Genomic DNA, 19958 nt, shown 5'->3' on the forward strand with positions numbered 1-19958 from the left:
GTTTCACCATGTTGACCAGGATGGTCTCGATCTCTTGACCTCGTGATCCACCCGCCTCAGCCTCCCAAAGTGCTGGGATTACAGGCTTGAGCCACCGCGCCCGGCTGAGCATCCATTCTTTGAAAGTGCTGTTGGTTGGGCGAGACAGGCTGGCACAGGGCTTCCCATGGTGTGGAACCTGCAGGTATCCCACTATTTTTTGTTTCGTTTTTTGCTACTCTTCATTAGCAGGTAAGAGGAAACCTCTACCAAGGCTTGAAGAAATATTTACAGGAGAAATGTTTTAAATTCGAGGATCCTAGCCAATAAATATTCCTGCAGATTGGCACAAGTGCCATTATTTTATTTGAGCAGTGTCTTTATTTCATTTGAGCAAAGAAGGCTCACAGGATGTTTTAGTGTTCCAAGGAAGCAGGGATCAGCAAACATTCTCCATAAAGGGCTGGATAGTAAATGTTTTAGCTTCCGCGGCCCAGATGGTCGCTATCTCACCTACTCAGCTCTCCCGATGGAGCTCGAAAGCAGATGTAGACGACATGTGAGCACTTGGGCATGGCTGTGTGCCAGTCAAACTTTATTTATGGACGCTGAAATGTGAATTTCCTATAATTTTCATGCGTCACAAAATATTTTGACTTTAGTTTTTTTCTAACCACTTCAAAATGTAAAAGCCATTCTTAACTCATGGACCATACACAAACAGGCTAGTGGCTGGGCCAGATTTGGGCGGTGGGTGGTAGTTTCCTGACTCTTGCCCCTATTGTGGAGTCCAGGGGCTCTGACCCGCATTTGTAGACTTTCTCCAAGTGGCCCGGCCTGTTTTCCCCTTTATTCCCCAAGCTCCAACCAGCTTGGTCCCTTGACCCCTTCCCTGCGCCACACACTCTCCCCTTATCTATACCTCTGCCTGATTTTCCCCACCCCACCTCCAGCAGGGTCCAGGACCGAATGCTGCCCAGATTCCCCGGCCCCGCTGTTTATGGTACCCTGTTCCATCTGGAGTCTGCACGTGTCACCTTTTGCCACGTAAAAAATGATCTGTGTATGTCTCCTTTTCTTTTTCTCCCCATCCATGCAAAACCCTTGAGGAAAGAGACCTTGTCTAACTGTATTTGTGGGACACCAAATCGAGTAATTATTTGTCAAAATTACGAGTTCTTACTAGAGAAAGATCACATCTACATCTAAAGAATTATTTTGCTTACTTTTTTTATCAGTTGAAATTTTATTAATTAGTAATATATGGTAGGACTGGTTTACAAATTGTGTGTGGCAATGGTAACAAAAGTGGCAGGAAGGAACTCGGCCCTCATTCAACATGTCTAATAAATAAAGCTTAGTGATTCATTAAATATTAATACTGTGAAGGATCAAAAGTTCCAATATGTCCAGAGATCTTAAACTGATCTCTTCCAGATAAGCCAAATATTCTAGATAAGTAAGAAACTGCATGCTAATACAATACTTTAAATGAATTACCTTGGAAAATTAATGGTTTCACTGTGTGCAAAGTTGCATGAATCCAAAATATGATATGGTCTCCAATAATGATAGAAAATATTAGTCTACCATTTTGGCTGCTCTTTATATCTTCAAATGTGTTTCATAACTAGGGTACATATCCACACACTAGTAAGTTTACAAAACATTGGAAATATGGTCCATTTTCTTGCAATTATCTTAATAATGTGGTTATTTAATAATGTACTTTTATATGAAATGATGTATTAACATATTTAGATTTTTTATATAAAAAATAAGTCTTCCAGTTCTTTACTTGATCTCAGTAATCAGTCTTGCATTTGGGTCTCAGAAATAATGGTCATTTCTGTCATGCAGTCTTGAGGCATTTTGCTTACTTTCTAGTAAAATAGGCTCTCTTAAGGTATTTGCGAATTCTTAAACTTATCCTCAGATGATTTACTCTAAGGGTTTTCTGGATCATTACTGGCCAATACGGAAACGTAACACAAGCCACATGTGAAATTTGCAATTTTCTAGTAGCCGCATTTTAAAAAGTAAAAAGAGACAAGTGAAAGTAATTTAATAATACATTTTATCCAATGCACTGTGTTGAAAATATTCATTTCAATATATAATCAATATGAAAAAATATTGTTGAGTTGTTTCACATTCTTTTTTGTGTGCTGAGTCTTAGAAATCTCGGGACCAGCCCCGTGTCAGGCGCTCAGCAGCCACATGTGGCCCTCGCTTCTACACCAACTGCACAGGAAAGGTGTGAAGTCAAGGCGGGCACAAGTTGTCAGTGAACTCTTCTTTTTAAAAGGCGACCACTATATTGGCTGCTTACTCTGCCGTGCAGATACTTCATAGCCTGAGAACATAAGGTCACTCACAGAGTCTGAGTGGCGTGGGTCCACCTGACCTCCGTGTTGTCCATTTTCTAAAGTGACCATCGCTGGACTTTGTATCACAGGTGGTGCCCTCCAAGCCATTTCAGTGCTCTGTCCCCTGAAATCCCTAGTGACCATTTCAGGACTTGGGTTCCTATGTGTAGTCCCATAATTCTGACTGTTTCTCTTTTACATTATATAAACCTTACCTTTCATCGTAAAAAAAAAAAAAAATATCCAAATGGTACAAAAGAGAAACAGAGCCTCTGGCTTCTTCTTCCTCTCTCCTCTGCTCCTGCCACCACTAAGAAAAGTTTGGTGTGGATGCTTTCAGATATTTCACAGGCCTATAAAATGTACACACCAATTCTTTATTATTTTTTGTATTGAGATGTAATTCACATGGCATAGAATTCATGCTTTTAATGTGTACAATTTGGTGGCTTTTAGTATATGCTCAAGGTTATGCAGCCATCACCAGCATCTAATTACAGAGTCATCAGCCCAAAAAGACACCTTGTCCCCATTAAGCAGAGACTCCCCACCTCCTTCCCCAGCTCCTGGTAGCCACTAAGCCGCTCTCTATCTTTGTGGATTTGCCCATTCTGGAAACTTCATGAAAGTGGAATCATATAGTAAGTAGCCTTTTGCGAGTGGCTATTTTAGCACGACGTTCTCGAGGGTCATTGACCTTGTACCTGTATCTTTCCTTATCACTCACTATTTGCGTTTGTGCTTCATTCTTTCTACATAACAGTCTGATACTCCACTGTACAGACCTGTCCTAGGTACTTACTTAACTTTTTTTTTTTTTTTTGGCGACAGAGTCTTACTCTGTCTCTCTGGCTGGAGTGCAGTGGCGCCGTCTCGGCTCACTGCAACCTCTGCCTCCCGGGTTCATGCGACTCTCCTGCCTCAGCCTCCTGAGTAGCTGGGATTACAAGCACACACCACCACGCCCGACTAATTTTTTGTATTTTTAGTAGAAACGGGGTTTCACCATGCTGGCTGGACTGGTCTTGAACTCGTGACCTCGTGATCCGCCCACCTGAGCCGCCCAAAGTGCTGGGATCACAGGCAGCACTGTGCACGGCCTTTTTTTTTTTTTTTTTGGAGACAGAGTCTCAGTCTGTCACCCAGGCTGGAGTGCAGTGGTGCAATCTTCGCTCCCTGCAGTCTCTGCCTCCTGGGTTCAAGCGATTCTCCTGCCTCAGCCTCCCAAGTAGCTGGGATTACAGGTGCCCACCACCACACCTGGCTAGTTTTTTGTATTTTAGTAGAGACGAGGTTTCACCGTGTTGGCCAGGCTGGTCTCGAACTCCTGAGCTCAGGCAATCTGCAGGCGTGAGCCCCCATGCCTGGCCTTAGCCTTTATTCAGAGGCATTTTGGTTATACCTTCTACTTTACCACCAGTGCTGCAGTAAGCACCTGTGTCCAAATATATTTGTGTACATGTGTGAGATGTCCACGTACTCTCGGGAGGGAAATCGCTGAGGGCTTCCTCCCCTGGGCGTTAGCTTCCCGCCACTTAATCCACGCTCCATTCCTACTGCAAAGGTGACTTTCCACTTTTGTCCTTTTCTGAAACTGCACCACCTCCAGCAGGACGGGAGCCACCTCCTCCCCTCCCCGACATCACAGGGCCGTTGTTACCACATGCATGTCCTTTGTCCTAAGTCCCCATCCCACTCATTGTCTCCAAGGCCAACACAGACTCTACTTTCGTAACATTCCAGAGTGGTAGGTCCCAGACTCTTTGACAGCCTGGTGAAAACTTGTGTACCCACCTCCCAGGAAAATGCACACTGAACTCATCCACAGTGTTCTGTAGGCCACTTAGGGCGTGCTCAGACCCCCTGGCAGCCTCTCCCTGCCCCAGCCCCTCCTCTGGAACGTGTTCCCTGTCAGCTTGGCTCTGCCTGTCCCACAGCCCACGTGTAACTGACTCAGCCTCATTCTGTCACCGTGAGCTGTGCCCATGCTTGCGTGTGCCTCTTGGGGAGGCCTGGCTGCTGGGCAGGTTTGCACAGCCACAAGTTCACGCTTGTCACCCTTGACTGCTGTGAGGACTCAGAGCCTAGCAACAGCGTGCCCCGCCCCTCTGAATTCCCTCCGGACCGTGGCTGTAAACTCTGCTACCTTTATTCTTCACCAGAGCATTTATTCTGCTGCCTTCCCAATGGAGGACCTTCCAGCAGCCCAGGGTGCAGCTTGCTGGGCCACCCTCCGCCCCTGAGCTGCTTCCTTGGGTCATTGATGCCCTGATGACATGGCCCCGGTTTAGGGACTTGAGCCCCTGCTCTCTCCAGCCCCAGGAGGGAGCTCAGTTATGCAGTCACTAGATCCTGTTCTTGAACCTCTTTCTTGCTGTTGTAGTTGGCTTCTTATTATGGTACAAATTCTTTCTCTTGAACTCCACGCAAACAATTTAAAACCAGAATTCCTGTGACCTAATCCTAGATAAAGTTATTCATTCTTAATCTGAGCTTTCCTCCCATTTTAAATTCGGTGAGTCATGTTTTTCTTTTTTAATATCCTTTAAGATTTCCGAGACTCCAACCTCCACAGGTTTCCTTTCTTTTCTTCCCCTGAATGTAGAATCTTCTAGAAACTCCCTGCCCCTTTATTCTCCAGGGTTAATGTTCACAGAGGGCTTGGCCCAGAAAGTCTCCAGTTCTGACTCCCAAACTGGGACGTAGTCTCATTTCAGACTCCTGATTGTAAAATGCCGACCTCCCGCAGATCATTCCTCATTCGGTCTCGGCTTCTTCTGTTGACGGGCCTCATCTAAACATGTTTTGCCAGCTTGGACTCAGCATTTCTGAAACACACTTCCCCACACCTATTTCCCTCCCTGTCACTCGAGATTTTCTCAAAGTCTCTTAGGGATAGTGTTCAATGGATATTTGTTACTGAGATTCATTTCTGAAAATGTTCAAATTGTACTTTGTAAGTTGCTATGCCTAATTTTCTTGTAATTATGGGAAAATCACATTTTACTTCTCCCGAGGGGAAGAATCCAGGAATGCTTTTTATCTTTATATCATTGTTTCTCTTCATGGCTGGCATTTGCCAGCACTCAGTGTCATCATCCTTTTTCAATTGAGATAGAATTCACCTTTTTTTTGAGATAGGGTCTTGCTTTGTGTCACCCAGACTGTAGTGCAGTGGTGCGATTATGGCTCACTGCAGCCTCCACCTCCTGAGTTGGGACTACAGGTGCACACCACCATGCCTGGCTAATTTTTGTAGAGACAGGGTCTCACTGTGTTGCCCAGTCTGGTCTCGAACTCCTGGCTTCAAGCAATCCCCAGCCTAAGCCTCCCAAAGTGCTGGGTTTACAGGCATGCTCCACCACACCCAGCCCAAAATTCACCATTTTAACCACTTTTAAGTGGTTTTCATTTGGCGGATTTTAGGATTTTCACAGTGTTGTGAAACCATCATCACTCTTTAATTCCAGAACATTCCGTCACCGTGAAAAGAAATTCCACACCTGTTAGAAGTCAATCTCAATCCCCCGCTCCTCAGCCCCTGGCAAACACCAGTCTACTTTCCATCTATGTGGGTTTTTCTATTCTGAATATTTCCTATAAATAGAATCATACAATATGTGACCTTTTGTGACTGGCTTCTTTCACTTGTGTGTGTGTGTGTAATATATACATATATACATGCATATATATATATATATATATATATATATGGCACTGGAAGATTAGATAATATTGTTTTGAAATTCCTCCACATCGTAGCCTGGGTCAGAGCTTCATTCTTTTTCGCGGCTGAATAATACTCTGCTGCACAGACAGGCCACATCTGTTTATGCATTAATCCCTTTGTGGACATTTGGGTTGTTTCTGCCTTTTGACTATTACAAATAGTGCTGCTACGAATATTTGTGGACAAGGTTTTGCCTGGACATACAGCTTCATTTCTTCGGGGAATATACCTAGGAGCGGAGTTGCCGAGTCATTTGGTAACTGCAGGTTTACTGCCAAACTGTCCTCTGGCTGGAGTGGAGTTGCTGAGTCATATAGTAACTGCAGGTAACTGCCAAACTGTCCTGTCGCATTCCCACTGGCAGTGAGTGAGGGCCCCAGTTCTCCACATCCTCACCAGCACATGTATTTTTCCTTGTTTTTACTGTAACTAACCTAGTAGGTGTGAAGTGGCATTTCATTGTGGTTCTCATTTGCATTTCTCTAATGACTAATGATGCTGAGCCTCTTCTGATGTGCTTATTGGCTGTCTGTAGATCTTCTTTGGAGAAATGCGGGGTTTTTTTTGTTTTTTTTGAGATGAAGTCTTGCTCTGTTGCCCAGGCTAGAGTGCAATGGCACGATCTCGGCTCACTGCAACCTCACCTGGCTGACAAATGTATATTCAAAGGTGTTATCTGGGCTGGCACAGTGGCTCATGCCTGTAATCTCAACACTTTGGGAGGCTGAGGCAGGAAGATCGCTTGAGCTCAGGAGTTCAAGACCAGCCTGGGCAACATGGTAAAATCCTGTCTCTATAAAAAATACAAAATACAAAAATAGCCAGGTGTGGTGGCGTGTGCCTCTGGTCCCAACGACTCCAGAGGGTGAGGTGGGAGGATCTCTTGAGCCTGGGATGTTGAGGCTGCAGTGAACCTTGTTCGTGCCACTGCACTCCAGCCTGGGTGACAAAAGCAATACCCTGTCTCAAAACAAATAAACAAACAATCCAAAGATGTTATCTTGTATAATAATTTTCTGTAATCTGCAAGTTTCTCCTCCTCTGTGAAATTCCCAAAGACCCTGAATCATGAAGGTCCTGAGTGCATGTAAGAGCTACACAGGGTGAGGGGCGGGGGGAAGGAGGGCGTGGGTTCATTCAGGCTGCTACAGCAAAAATAGTATAGACTGGCTGGCTTATAAATAACAGGAATGGATTGCTGTCAGTTCTGGAGAGTGGGAAGTTCAAGGCACTGGCAGATTTGGTGTCTGGGGAGGGCCTGCTTTCCGGTTGTTTCTGCCTTCCAGCTGTGTCCTTACGTGGTGGAAGGGGCAGGGGAGGTCTCTGGGGCCTCTTTTGCAAGGACCCTAATCCTACTCCTGAGGGCCCCATGCATGACCTAATCACCTCCCAAAGGCCCCATCTCCAGATGCCATCATACTGGGGGTTAGGTTTCAACATGTGAGTTTTGGGAGTACATAAACATTCCACCCACAGCAGAGGGTCAGGATCCATAGGACATGAGGGCTGTCCCCACCCCCTTCCCTGCGACATTGCTCTAGGTCCTGCCCGTGTACACGCCCTTTTCAGAGACTGCCCCAAACCCCATATCCTCCGCCTCTGAGATGGAGACATGACAGGAATGTTGGTCTTCACCCCCAGAGTGTCCTTGACCTGCTGGACACAGATTTCTAGAATGGTATTTGTCATTACATGGGCCATTTGATACCTGCCCATTTATTTATTTGGAGTTATTTTAGGCTCTCTTTTAAAGACATGAATCCAAACATCTGAGTCTAATACAGAGTGGGCAAACCAGCCTGGGGGCTAAATCCAAGTCACTGCCTGTTTTTGTACAGCCCATGAGCTAAGAATGCTTTTTTCTCCCTACATTTTTAAGTAGTTGGAAAAAATCAAAAGAAGAATATTTTAGAACTTACAAAATTATCTGAAATTCACATTCTAGTGTCCATAAATTGTGCTGACTTCAGCAGCAAATATTCTAAAATTGGGACCATAATAAAGTTTTATTGGCACACAGCCACAATCATTTCACCCCACAGTGGATGGAGTTGAGTCATCTTGACAGAGAGCGCCTGACCTGCAAAACCTAAAATATTTGCTGTTGCGCACTTGACACGAAAGGCCTGCCAAGCCCTGGCCTAATGCACATTACGTGGCTGTATGTGACCGGCACTCGTGTCTGTGAATGTGATGCTGATTTTGAGGTTTATAAAACCCCTTAGACTCTTCAATGGTGTTTAACATCATATTTTTGCTTCCTTTAAGGGAGAGAGGAATAATGTTTACTTTGTTATCTTCTCCTGCTTGTTGAAATTAAAGAAGAGTCTGGCCACATCCATCTTGCAGGATGAATTTTGTTGCCTTCTTATACCTAGGAGCATGTTTTTAAAACGCGGTAGTGCCCTGGCCTTTCTCTGTGGCATTCTTCTTTGTCTTTCAGGCCCTGGCCAGCCTGGGTTAGGGCTGGAGCAGCACTCCGGGCTGGGAAGGGCTCTGTACTGAAGGGGCATTGCTTCCTCTGTGCTCTGGTCTCTGACTCACCAACACGCAGCTCTTGGTGTCTGTCCCTTGAGGACTCTGGCTGCTTCCTGACGGGTTGGGCCAGTTCTGGAAGTGGGTATTCGGCTTATGGCAGCCAGGAGTGGCTTCTGAAATTAATTACTGCTCTAGATGATGATGTAAGGCGTGAGGCTCCTGGGGAGAAACTGCCCATGCAGAAAAACCCAGCACCTGTAACCCGTCGTCTTCCTGTTGGAACACACTGTTCACCTAAGAGCTGAGAATATGTCGTGGATAATCAACAAGGAAAATCATCTCTGTTGAGCTGTCAGAAAGCTATTTGCATGGTATCAGCCCTTTTACGTGGAGCTGAAACCTCATGAAAATAAATTTTGCGCATCCGAATCTTTTGTTGGAGCTGGATTTTTTAGAGTTAAGACATTGCTGGGAATGACTGACAGAGTCCAGGGAGAGGCTAGAATTGGAATGGGGCTTCACTGGGGTGAGAAAGTTAGTGGAGACTTGCCTTAATGCCTGGCCATGGAACTGATCAAGGTCGGTGACTAGATGTGGTAAATCAGGGGGGCTTCCTTGGGTTGGATGTGTGGACACTAGAAAAAGCCACACTTCTCTTTAAGCCCCTTTACCCCCCTCTGGCAGTTATGTCTCTCCTGGGCTTCCTCCGATCCTCGTTCCTCAAATTTCTGGACTTGGTGGCCTGTGGGTTAATTAAGTGTTCTTTGAAGGCAGAGCCGATTATCAGCACAGTCCCTTCCTGATCGGTTTGACTTCCTAGATACAGGGCGGTGGGAGGGAGGAAGAGCCACCTGGACTGTGGCTCCCTGCTGGAGACAGTTGTGCGTCTCAGTTCACCCTGTGAAGGTCATGCCTGACGCCCTGTCTGTCATGAGTCTGTCTCGGCAGCTTGTGGCTTGTGACCCACTGCCACCATCTGCCCCGCTCAGTCCCCGCCCAGGAAGTGAACTGATTTTGCCACTTTCTTCTAAAGACCGCAGATCTGCCTGGTTTCTACAACATATCTCGTCTGAACTGGAGTCCTCAAATTTGTGAACCTAAGTTTTAAAAGATTAAAAAAAAAAAAGACACACTGCTATAGCCCAGTGGTTTTTAATATTTCATCAGTCTGGATCTCTTTCACAATCTGCCCAACACTGGGAATTTCTCCTGAGAAGAACAGACGTGGAAGGGCAAAAATTACATGACAATCTACATTAGTAGTAAAGAGAAAAGGCAGAGGTGCCCATGTGATATTTGTATCTCTGTAGAGTGGTGTGGTCAGAACAGACAAATTCCTTTTATGTATAATAGTAACAAGTGTGACCAGGCACGATGGCTCATGCTTGTAATCCCAGCAATTTGGGAGGTTGAAATGGGTGGATCACCTGAGGTCAAAAGTTCGAGACCAGCCTAGCCAACATGGTGAAACCCTGTCTCTACTAAAAATACAAACATTAGCTGGGCGTGGTGGTGCACGCTTGTAATCTCACTGACTCGGGAGGCTGAGGCAGGAGAATCGCTTGAACCCAGGAGGTGGAGGTTGCCGTGAGCCAAGATTGTGCCACTGCACTCCAGCCTGGGTGACAGAGTGAGACCTTGTCTCAAATTAAAAAATAAAAAAAAGAAAAAAGAAAAAACCCAAAAAACAAAACAGTAAGGAAATGTATCATTGAAAACAGGAATGAGCAGTATGCATGGATGCATCCACTACTGTCAAAGTGGAAACACAGAAGTCATCTAATTCCTGTCAGCTTCTTTTGCAGTTCACTTTTAGAGTGCCCTTTCCAGCAAGATTAGATTCTTGTGTGTTATTATTTAACTTTAATTACTTGTTTATAATATAGTCATGTCATGCATAACATTTCTGTCAATAGCAAACCACATATACAACAGTGATCCCATAAGATTATAATGCTGTGTTTTTCCTGTACCTTTTCTGTGCTGAGCTGTGTTTAGAGACACAAATACTTACCACTGTGTTACAGTTACCTGTGGTATTCACTGCAGTCACATGCTAGATAGCTTGTAGCCTGGGAGCAATATACCATACAGCCCAGGTGTGCTAAATAGGCTGTAGCATCCAGATTTTTTAAGGGCACACTGTGATATTCACACAATGACAAAATTGCCTAAGGATGTATTGCTGAGAACATATCCCTGTCATGAAGCGACTCGTGACTGTATTATACTCCTGCAAGGATGCCAAGATTATTCAATGGAGTAAAGACAGTCTTTTCAATAAATGATGTTGAGAAAACTGGGTTTCCATATTCAAAAGAATGAAATTGGACCTCCCCTGCCTTTTTTTTTTCTTTTTTTTTTTTTTGAAACGGGATCTTATTCTGTCACCCAGGCTGGATGCAGTGGTGTGATCGTGGCACACTGCAGCCTCTGCCTCCTGGGCTCAGGAGATCCTCCTGCTTCCGCCTCCCAACTAGCTGGGACCACAGGCATGTGCCACCGTGCCGGGCTAATTTTTAAATTTTTTATAGACATGGGTATCCACTATGTTGCCCAGGCTGGTCTTGAACTTCTGGCCTCAAGCAGTCCTCCCACCTCACCCTGAGATTACAGGCGTGAGCCATGGCACCCAGCCAGGACCCTTATTTTATAACGTATACAAAAATTAACTCAAAGTGGATCAAAGACCTAATCATAAGAGCTAAAACTGTAAAATTCTCAGCAGAAAACATAGGGAGGCATCTTTATGACATTGGATCTGACAACGATTTCTTGGATAGGACATCAAAAGCACACGCAACAAAAGAAAATATAGAAAAATTAGACCATGAGAGTTAAAAACTTTTCTGCATCCAAGAGCAACAGCAGCAGAGTAAAAAGACAACCCAAGGAATGGAAGAAAATGTTTCCAAATTATTTCTCATAAGAGTGTGATATTCAAAATACATAAAAAACTTCTATAACTCAGCAATTTTTTTTTAATGGGCAAAGGATTTGAGTAGTTATTTGTTTCTTCAAAGAAGATATACAAATGGTCAATAAGTAGTTGAAAAGGTGCTTCATGCCAGTAATCGTTGTGGACATGCAAATCAAAACCCTAAGAGACAGCGCTTTACACCCATTAAGGTGACTGTTATCCAAAAAAAAAAGAAAAATTTTGGTGAAAATGTGGAGAAATTGGAACCCATGTGAGCTGTGTTAGTAGGTATGCAAAATAGTGTAGCTGCTATGGAAAACAGTATTGGTACACTCAAACAAGGATTTGTACACTCATGTTCATAGCAGCATGATTTACAATAGCAAAAAGGTGGAAGTAACTCAAGTGTCCACCAACAAATGAACAGATAAATAAAATGTGATCCATCCATGCAATGGAATACTACTCAGCCTCGACAAGAAAGGAAATCCTGACACAGGCTGTAACTTGGACATTATGCATTATGCTTGAGGACATCATGCTCAGTGAAAGAAGTCAGACACAAAAGGACAAATCCAGCTGGGCGCAGTGGCTGATGTGCTCTAATCCTAGCAGTCTGGGAGGCCAAGGCAGGTGGATCACGTGAGGTCAGGAGTTCAAGATCAGCCTGGCCAGCATGGTGAAACCCAGTCTCTACTAAAAATATAAAAATTAGCCAGGCATGGTGGCAGGCACCTGTAATCCCAGCTATTTGGGAGGCTGAGGCAGGAGAATCACTTGAACCCGGGAGGCAGTGGTTGCAGTGAGCCAAGATCACACCACTGCACTCTAGCCTGGGCCTGGGAGACAGAGTGAGACTCCATTTCAAAAAAAAAAAAAGAAGAAGAAGAAGAACAAATCCTGTGTGATTCCACTCCTAGGAGATCCCTAGAGTCATCGGATCCATAGAGACAGAAAGTAGAATGGTGGGTGCCAGGGGCTGGGGACGGGGATGGGAAGTGAATGTTTCATGGGGAGTTTTTCAATTTGGGAAGATGAGAATGTTATAGAGATGGATGACGGTCGCACAACAGTGTGAGTGCACTTCATGCCACTGAACTGTACACCTAAACATGCTTAAAATGGTAAATTGTACATTATGCACATTTTACCACAATTAATGATAAAACGTAATTGACTGTAATCAAACTTCCCAGCGTTACTTTACTAGGAGGCATATGCTGTTATAGTTTGCGTCTAGTAAGTCCCTGCATTGTCCCGCTAAAGCAGAGATCACAGCTTTAGTAAAGACCCCAAATGATGATCTTGCCTGTGGTCATGTATTAGCTGAACAATGCACAGTGAACTCATCTAGTTTCCATGCCCTCAACTGGGAGAATTCTGCTTTTGAGCCTAGTGGAAAGGAAAGCGTGGGGCAGGTAGAGGACCAGTTCTTCAGCACTCACAGACGATTCCCACACCACGCTCCCGTATCGGGCTTTCTCTGCCAGAGGGTCCCCCCTGCCCGAGAGATCGGGGGTGCTCTGGACATGTGTGCTCATCTCTGATATTTGGAGATCGATGGGAAGAGAATGAAAAGCAGCCTAGCAAGGAATTTAACAATGGGACCAAATTATTCAGACACGTTTGAGTGCCCACTTGCTAGCAGGCATTTTCCACTGACTATAATTATGAATAAGATACGTTTCCCAAAAGGCCATCTAAAATAGGGGTCACAGCCTGGGCAAGATGGTGAGACCCCATCTGTACAAGAAATTTAAAAATTAGCTGGGCATGGTGGTACATGCCTGTGGTGTCAGCTTCTCGGGAAGCTGAGGCAGGAGGATCTCTTGAGCCCTGGAGGTTGAGGCTGCAGTGAGCCAGGTTTGCACCACTGCACTCCAGCCTGGGTGACAGGGTGAGACCCTGCTTCTGAATAAATAAATGAATAAAAATAAAAATAAAGAAAACGGGTGAGCAGACTACATCTGGCACCCTACCGTGGGTTTTTAATTTTGCTTCCACGAGTTGAGAATATTTTTTGCATTTTTAAAAGATTGGAAAAAAGAAAAATATTTTGTGACACATGAAAATGATATGAAATTAAATTTCGGTGTCCATAAATAAAGTTTTATTGGAACAGCACCAGCACCAGGGCCGGGACTAGCATGAGGCAAGTGATGCCCTTGCCTGGGGCACAAAATTTAAGGCTGGGCCAAAAAAACTACAGTCATCAAGATACATAATGTCTTAATGTGGTATTTTTAAAAATCAAAATAAATGCCAAACAATTTTATGATGAAGGCCAGGCACAGTGTGGCTCACGCCTGTAATCCTAGCACTCTAGGAAGCCAAGGTGGGTGGATCACTTGAGGACAGGAATTCGAGACCAGCCAGGACAACAGGGTGAAACCCATTTCTACAAAGAATACAAAGTTAGCCAGGTGTAGTGGCACGTGCCCATACTCCCAGCTACTCTGGAGGTAGTGGGAGGTCACCTGAGTCTGGGAAGGTTGAGGCTGCAGTGAGCCATGTTTGTGCCACTGCAGCTGGGGCGATAGCATGAGACCCTATCTCTAAAAGAAAAAAAAGAAAAAAGAAAATAAATATTTTGCTCAAAATACTGAAATTTTACATACATAAAGACAGGATCAGCACTGCTGATGTTTTCTCCCTTTGCCCCAGGCTCTGGCGTGGCTCTGAAGGGTACTGAGTGCAACAGCCACGCTCACTCCTCACCTGCTGTCCAGAGGCAGACTTGAGTAGTCTCAACAGAACCTGCAAAGCCGAAAGGTATATTTTCTGGCCCTTATAGAAAGTTTTCCAGTGGCTAACTCCTGTAATCCCAACACTTTGGGAGGCCAAAGCAGACAGACTCCTTGAGCCCAGGAGTTCAAGACCAGTCTGGGCAACATGGCAAACCTCGTCTCTACAAAAAATAGAAAAACTAGCTGAGAGTGGTGGTGCATGCCTGTGTCTCAGCTCCACGGGAGGCTGTGGTGGGAGGACCGCTTGAGCCCAGGAGTTAGAGGATGCAGTGGGCTGTGATCACACCACTGCTTTCCATCCTGGGTGACAGAGTAACTCTGTCTCATAGAAAAAAGCAAAGTTTCCAACCCTTGATAGACATCAATTTAGGAGAGAAGGATTCTCCTCTTACTGTATTAATTCCCAGCAATGACTATAACTAGATTCAACATCTGGTCCATTTCCTCCATCTACCTTTTTTTTTTTTTTTTTTTTTAGACAGAGTCTTACCCTGTTGCCCAGGCTGGAGTGCAGTGGAACGATCTCAGCTCACTGCAATGGCCACCTCCTGGATTCAAATGGTTCTCCTGCCTCTGCCTCCCGAGTAGCTGGGATTACAGGCGTGCACCACCATGTCGGGATAATTTTTATATTTTTAGCAGAAACGGAGTTTCACCATGTTGGCCAGGCTGGTCTCAATCTCCTTACCTCAGGTGATCCACCTTCCTTGGCCTCCCAAAGTGCTGGAATTACGGGCATGAGACACCGCACCTGGCCCTTCATTCACCTTTTTATGTACCTGTTTAAAACAGTGAGTATACACTCACAAATTATTTAATTTTTGGATAATGGTACATGTAAACCAATAGCAATTAAGACTGAATTAATAAGCGTGCTAATGTTTTTGTGCTGTGATGATTTACTGAGAGTATAACTGTCTGCATTAAAAACATATAGATGCCATTGTTTACTCTCATGTTAACTAAATGCTTAATTACTTAACCCTCCATGCAATGGGCTTAGTGTTACTTGGTTTCTTTATAAAATGATAAGAGTCCTTCTCAGGTTCCACAGACAGGTCTTGGAAGCATAATTAATTATTATTTTTATTTGTTTAAAATGGAGACAGAGTCTCACTTTTTGAGCTGGCTGGTCTCAATCGGTCCTCCCACCGTGGCCTCCCAAAATGCTAGGATTACAGGCATGAGCCACCACACCTGGCCAGGAAGCAGAATCATTATGAACTTTTCAAATACAGTAAATGCCGTAGTAGCCTTTGTCCTGGTTTTCCTGCTTTCTCTTTCTCCCTGTAATCTAAGAAGAGTGCTCTTTAAAAAGATGTAAGTCAGATTATATTGTGCCTGTGAGTTGAGCCTCCTGGGGCCTCCCTCAGCAATTGGATTTTTTTTTTTTTTTTTTTTTTTTATTAGACAGAGTCTTGCTCTGTCGCCAGGATGGAGTGCAATGGCAGGATCTCGGCTCACTGAAACCTCCACTTTCCAGGTTCAAGTGATTCTTCTGCCTCAGCCTCCTGAGTACAGGTGTGTGCCACCACACCCAGCTAATTTTTATATTTTTAGTAGAGACGGGGTTTCATCATGTTGTCCAGGCTAGTCTCTAACACCTGAACTCAAGTGATCCACCTGCCTCAGTCTCCCAAAGTTCTGGGATTACAAGCGTGAGCCACTGCACCCGGCCAGCAATTGGAATTTTGAAACTCCAGACGTTTGACCTTGCCCGGGGCCTCTGCTGCTGCGGGACCTTTGCACAACTATTCCTCTTGCCCAGGCGGCTCTCTCTCTCATCCTCCCAACGCTAGCCCCTTCTCTGCAACTGTCAGGTCCCAGCTCAGTGCCATTCTTAGTGCCACCCCTAACTGGCTGTCAAGAGGGGAACCCTCTCCATCACAACCCCTGGTCCTGGCCCTCTGCAGTCACCTTGCACCACAGCCTGGATCTCTGCTGAACAACCTATGTAGCTGGAACCTTGTGCATTCTTGCCTAACAAGGACACTGGCACCCTGAGAGCAGCACTTTCACCTGACCTGTTCACCTTCGAATCCTCAGGCTGGGTGTGGTGGCTCACGCTTTAATGCCAGTATTTTGGGAGGCTGAAGTGGGGGAATTGCTTGAAGCTGAGAGTTTCAGACCAGCCTGAGCAACAAAACAAGACGACCTCAACTTCTCTCTCTCTGTCCCGCTCTCTCTCTTTCTCTCTTTCTCTCTCTCTCTCTCTCTTTCTTTCTCACACACACACACACACACACCAGCCAGGTATGGTGGCATGTGCCTGTGGTCTCAGCTACTCAGGAGGCTGAGGCGAGAGGATCACTTGAGCCCAGGGATTAGAGGCTACAGTGAGTTGTGATCATGCCATTGCACTCTCCAGCCTGGGCAACACAGCAAGAGCCATCTCTAAAATCACAGAATCCTCAGGGCCTAGAATGGTGCCTGACACTCAGTAGATGCACTTGTTTTTTCCCCTTTCTATTTATATTTTAAATGTACATGCTTTTTTAGGTTTGCTGTTGTATGGTTTTTTACACTTGCATAGATTCTTAAAACCTCTGCCTCAAACAGGATGGAGAGCAAATCCAACCTCTCTCTGTAGTCAGACCTTGGTCCCACCCTTAGCCTCTGGCCACCATCTGCTGTCCCTTTCTATAGCTCTGCCTTTTCCAGAATGTCATATAAATGGAAACTTAAATTGTGCAGCCTTTGAGACTGGCTGCCTTCACTTGGCATAAATGCCTTTGGGATTCATCCCTGTCATCACGTGTCAGCCATTTGTTCCTTTTCTTGCTGGAGCTCAGTCCATATGTGATCCTGCCAGTTTGTCTGTCTGGTCCATGTTCTCTTCCTGATGGATGCTGAATTAACACGAAAGCCTCTGGTTGTAAGACCAACAGCATCCTCTAGACCAAGAACACTGAATCATAGGGCTATTCCCTGAACAGCAGCATTCTGTGGGTGCAGTTGGTAATTACAGGAACTGGCATGTCTTAGAATGTTTACCAATGAATTACAACTTTTTAAATGATACGCAAGTAATGGCCGGGCGCAGTGGCTCACACCTGTCATCCCAGCACTTTGGGAGGCTGAGGCAGAAGGCTCACTTGAGGTCAGGAGTTTGAGACCAGCCTGGCCAACATGGTGAAACCCTGTTTCTACTAAAAATACAAAAATTATCCGGGCATGGTGGTGCATGCCTGTTGTCCCAGCTACTCAGGAGGCTGAGGCAGGAGAATAGCTTCCACCTAGGAGGTAGAGGTTGCAGTGAGCTAAGATTGTGCCACTGCACCCCAGCCTGTGTGACAGAGCAAGATTCTATCTCAAAAAATAAAAATAAATGATATTTGAGTAATACAAGTACTGTTCTCCTGGGAGGGACCACATCTACAGCAGGAGATTCAGAAATGAAAGCCTCTCCTTTCATCTTTCTGTCTGTCTCACGTCTCATGAAGTAAGCACTGGTAATCATATCATTTGTGTCCTTCTAGATCTTTTTAAAGTCCCTTTACCTGTTTTATAGTATGTATAGCTGTATTTTGTTTATTTTTTGGGGGGTTGGGGGATGAAGTCTTGCTCTGTCACCAGGCTGGAGTGCAGTGGCGTGATCTCAGCTCACTGCAGCCTTCACCTTCTGGGTTCAAGTGTTTCTCCTGCCTGAGCCTCCCGAGTAGCTGGGACTGTAGACTCTTGTCACCACACCTGGCTAATTTTTGTACTTTTAGTAGAGATGGGGTTTCACCATGTTGGCCAGATTGGTCTCAATCTCTTGGCCTCATGATCCACCCACCTTGGCCTTCCAAAGTGCTGGGATTACAGGCGTGAGCCACCGCACCCGGCTTGTATTGTTTAACATAAATTCATTCTGCAATATTTGAGAGCCTGCTGTGTGCCAGGCACTGCAGATGTTGGCTTGCTTTCTTGGAGAAGATGTCTCTTCTTTTTAATGGCAGCATCGTTTTAGAGCTAGAATGCACCATTTTAGGTAATGATTTTCCTATTGATGAGCATTTGTTTCTAATTTTTTATGACTTCATCTAATGCTACTGAGGACAAGTTGTCAATATACCTTTTTTTTTCTTTTACAGCTATTCTGAGATATATTTTACGTACCATGAAGTTCACCCATTTGAAGTGTATGGTTCAGTGGGTTTTAGTATTTTATATTCACAGAACATTTTCATCACTCCAAAAAGAAACCCCAAGCCTGTGATTAACAGTCACTTCCCATTCCTCCTCTCATCCCCTGGCAACCGTGAATCCACTTTCTGCCTCTGTGAATTTGCCGAGTTTGAACATTTCATATAAATGCAATCACACACTAAGTGGCCTTTTGTGACTGGCTTCTTCCACGTAACGTAATGTTTTCAGGGTCCATCGTCCATCCGTTTGTAGCATGTGGCAGTATGTCGTTCCTTTGTATGGCTGAATAATGTTTCGTTACATGGCTGTGCCACACTGCGTGTATCCATCCATCAGTGGACAAGCATTTGGGCTGTTTCTACTTTGGGGTGATTAGGAACTGTGCCGCCATGAACATTGGTATCCAAGCATCTGTGTGGCCACACACCATTTAGCGCATGTGTATTTCTGCAGGATGACTTTTGAGGAGGGGTGAAAGACGCCACTTAGAGCTAGCTCTTCGTCTCTGACTGTGTAGGTTTGGACATCTAAGTCTTGAGGGATGCTTGGAGGCCATTTCCTGCAGAGGCACAGCCTGCTCTTGGGCAGGCTGGGGAGGCAGTGGCAGAGCCCAGCCCACCTGCCTCAGCCACCAGTGCTCCAGGGTTTGCATTCAGCCCCTGGCACACACTCATGGCTAACCCTACAGGTGCCCTTGCCTGTCTTTGACCCAGCACTGGTGAAGGAATTGGCAAAGCCACCAGGTTAATGATGCAAACCCCAGAAACTTGAGGCATAGATGAGAAGGCAAACAGCCTTTCCTTTTGGAAAACTAAAGGGATTTTAAGAAGCTCACTGGCTTGCTCCGTCTCACTGGGAAGGATGGCACTAAATACAGTCTGTATCAGTCACCATTCTTGTTAAGTGATTTATGATCTGCTCAGCCGAGAATAAGGTTGCACGTGGTAGGAGTTCTGGGTGCACCGAGGTCTCATGGAAGGGCCGGATTTCTGGGGAGAAAAAGGGAAAAGAAGGGGGTTGATGTGAAAATGTCGTTTCTATAACAGTAATGCAGCAATGTTCGTCTAGAAGGAGAGCTGCCACATTTGGCAAGATGCTGGGAGAGGAACCAGTATTAAGCACTTGGTGGAAATGACGAGCCCCACAAATATGCCCTGGAATGAATATAGCTCATAGCAGGAGGCACTCCCTACAGGGTTTATCAAGATCGCTTGTTTTTGAAATCACAAATAGCAAAGAGCATAACTGCTTTTAGAGTTTCAGATATTTTAATCTGCACAAAATCAGCAGATGATGTTGGTTACATTAGAATGGCGTGAATTACAACAATGACACTAATCAACATTCGTGGGCATTTTCTGTGTGCTGGGCTGGCAACTAAGTTGCTCCATGCTTTGTAGGACTCATTTCATTTAACACAACCGCTCAACACAGATAGAATTCTCTTCTCGGTTTATAGGATAAAGAAATGGAAGTGCAGAAAGATGGAAGTCCCTGGCTGAGGTCACTGGACCCAGTCCCCCGCTCTTAGCCAGCTGTTTTAGAGCTAGGATGCACTGTAACATAGTTAATGGTTTTTCTATTGATGAGCATTTGTTTCTTTT

At 45.0% G+C, this 19958-nt stretch overlaps 1 protein-coding gene across 6 annotated transcripts in view; it reads left to right on the top strand.

Annotated features, from left to right (window-relative positions):
* RFX2 (regulatory factor X2) overlaps positions 1-19958 on the top strand; it is a 117183-nt gene that overhangs the window by 14975 nt on the left and 82250 nt on the right. The window contains exon 1 of one of the 6 annotated variants that reach the window (XM_017528330.2): positions 950-1026. The exons of the other annotated variants lie outside the window; for them this stretch is intronic. The gene's annotated coding sequence lies outside the window, so the exon portion shown is untranslated. Of the gene's footprint in view, positions 1-949; positions 1027-19958 lie in introns of those variants that run through there. 6 annotated transcript variants of the gene reach the window in all.

Source organism: Cebus imitator, unplaced genomic scaffold (genome assembly GCF_001604975.1).
Source record: "Cebus imitator isolate Cc_AM_T3 unplaced genomic scaffold, Cebus_imitator-1.0 Scaffold53, whole genome shotgun sequence".
Taxonomy (NCBI): domain Eukaryota; kingdom Metazoa; phylum Chordata; class Mammalia; order Primates; family Cebidae; genus Cebus; species Cebus imitator.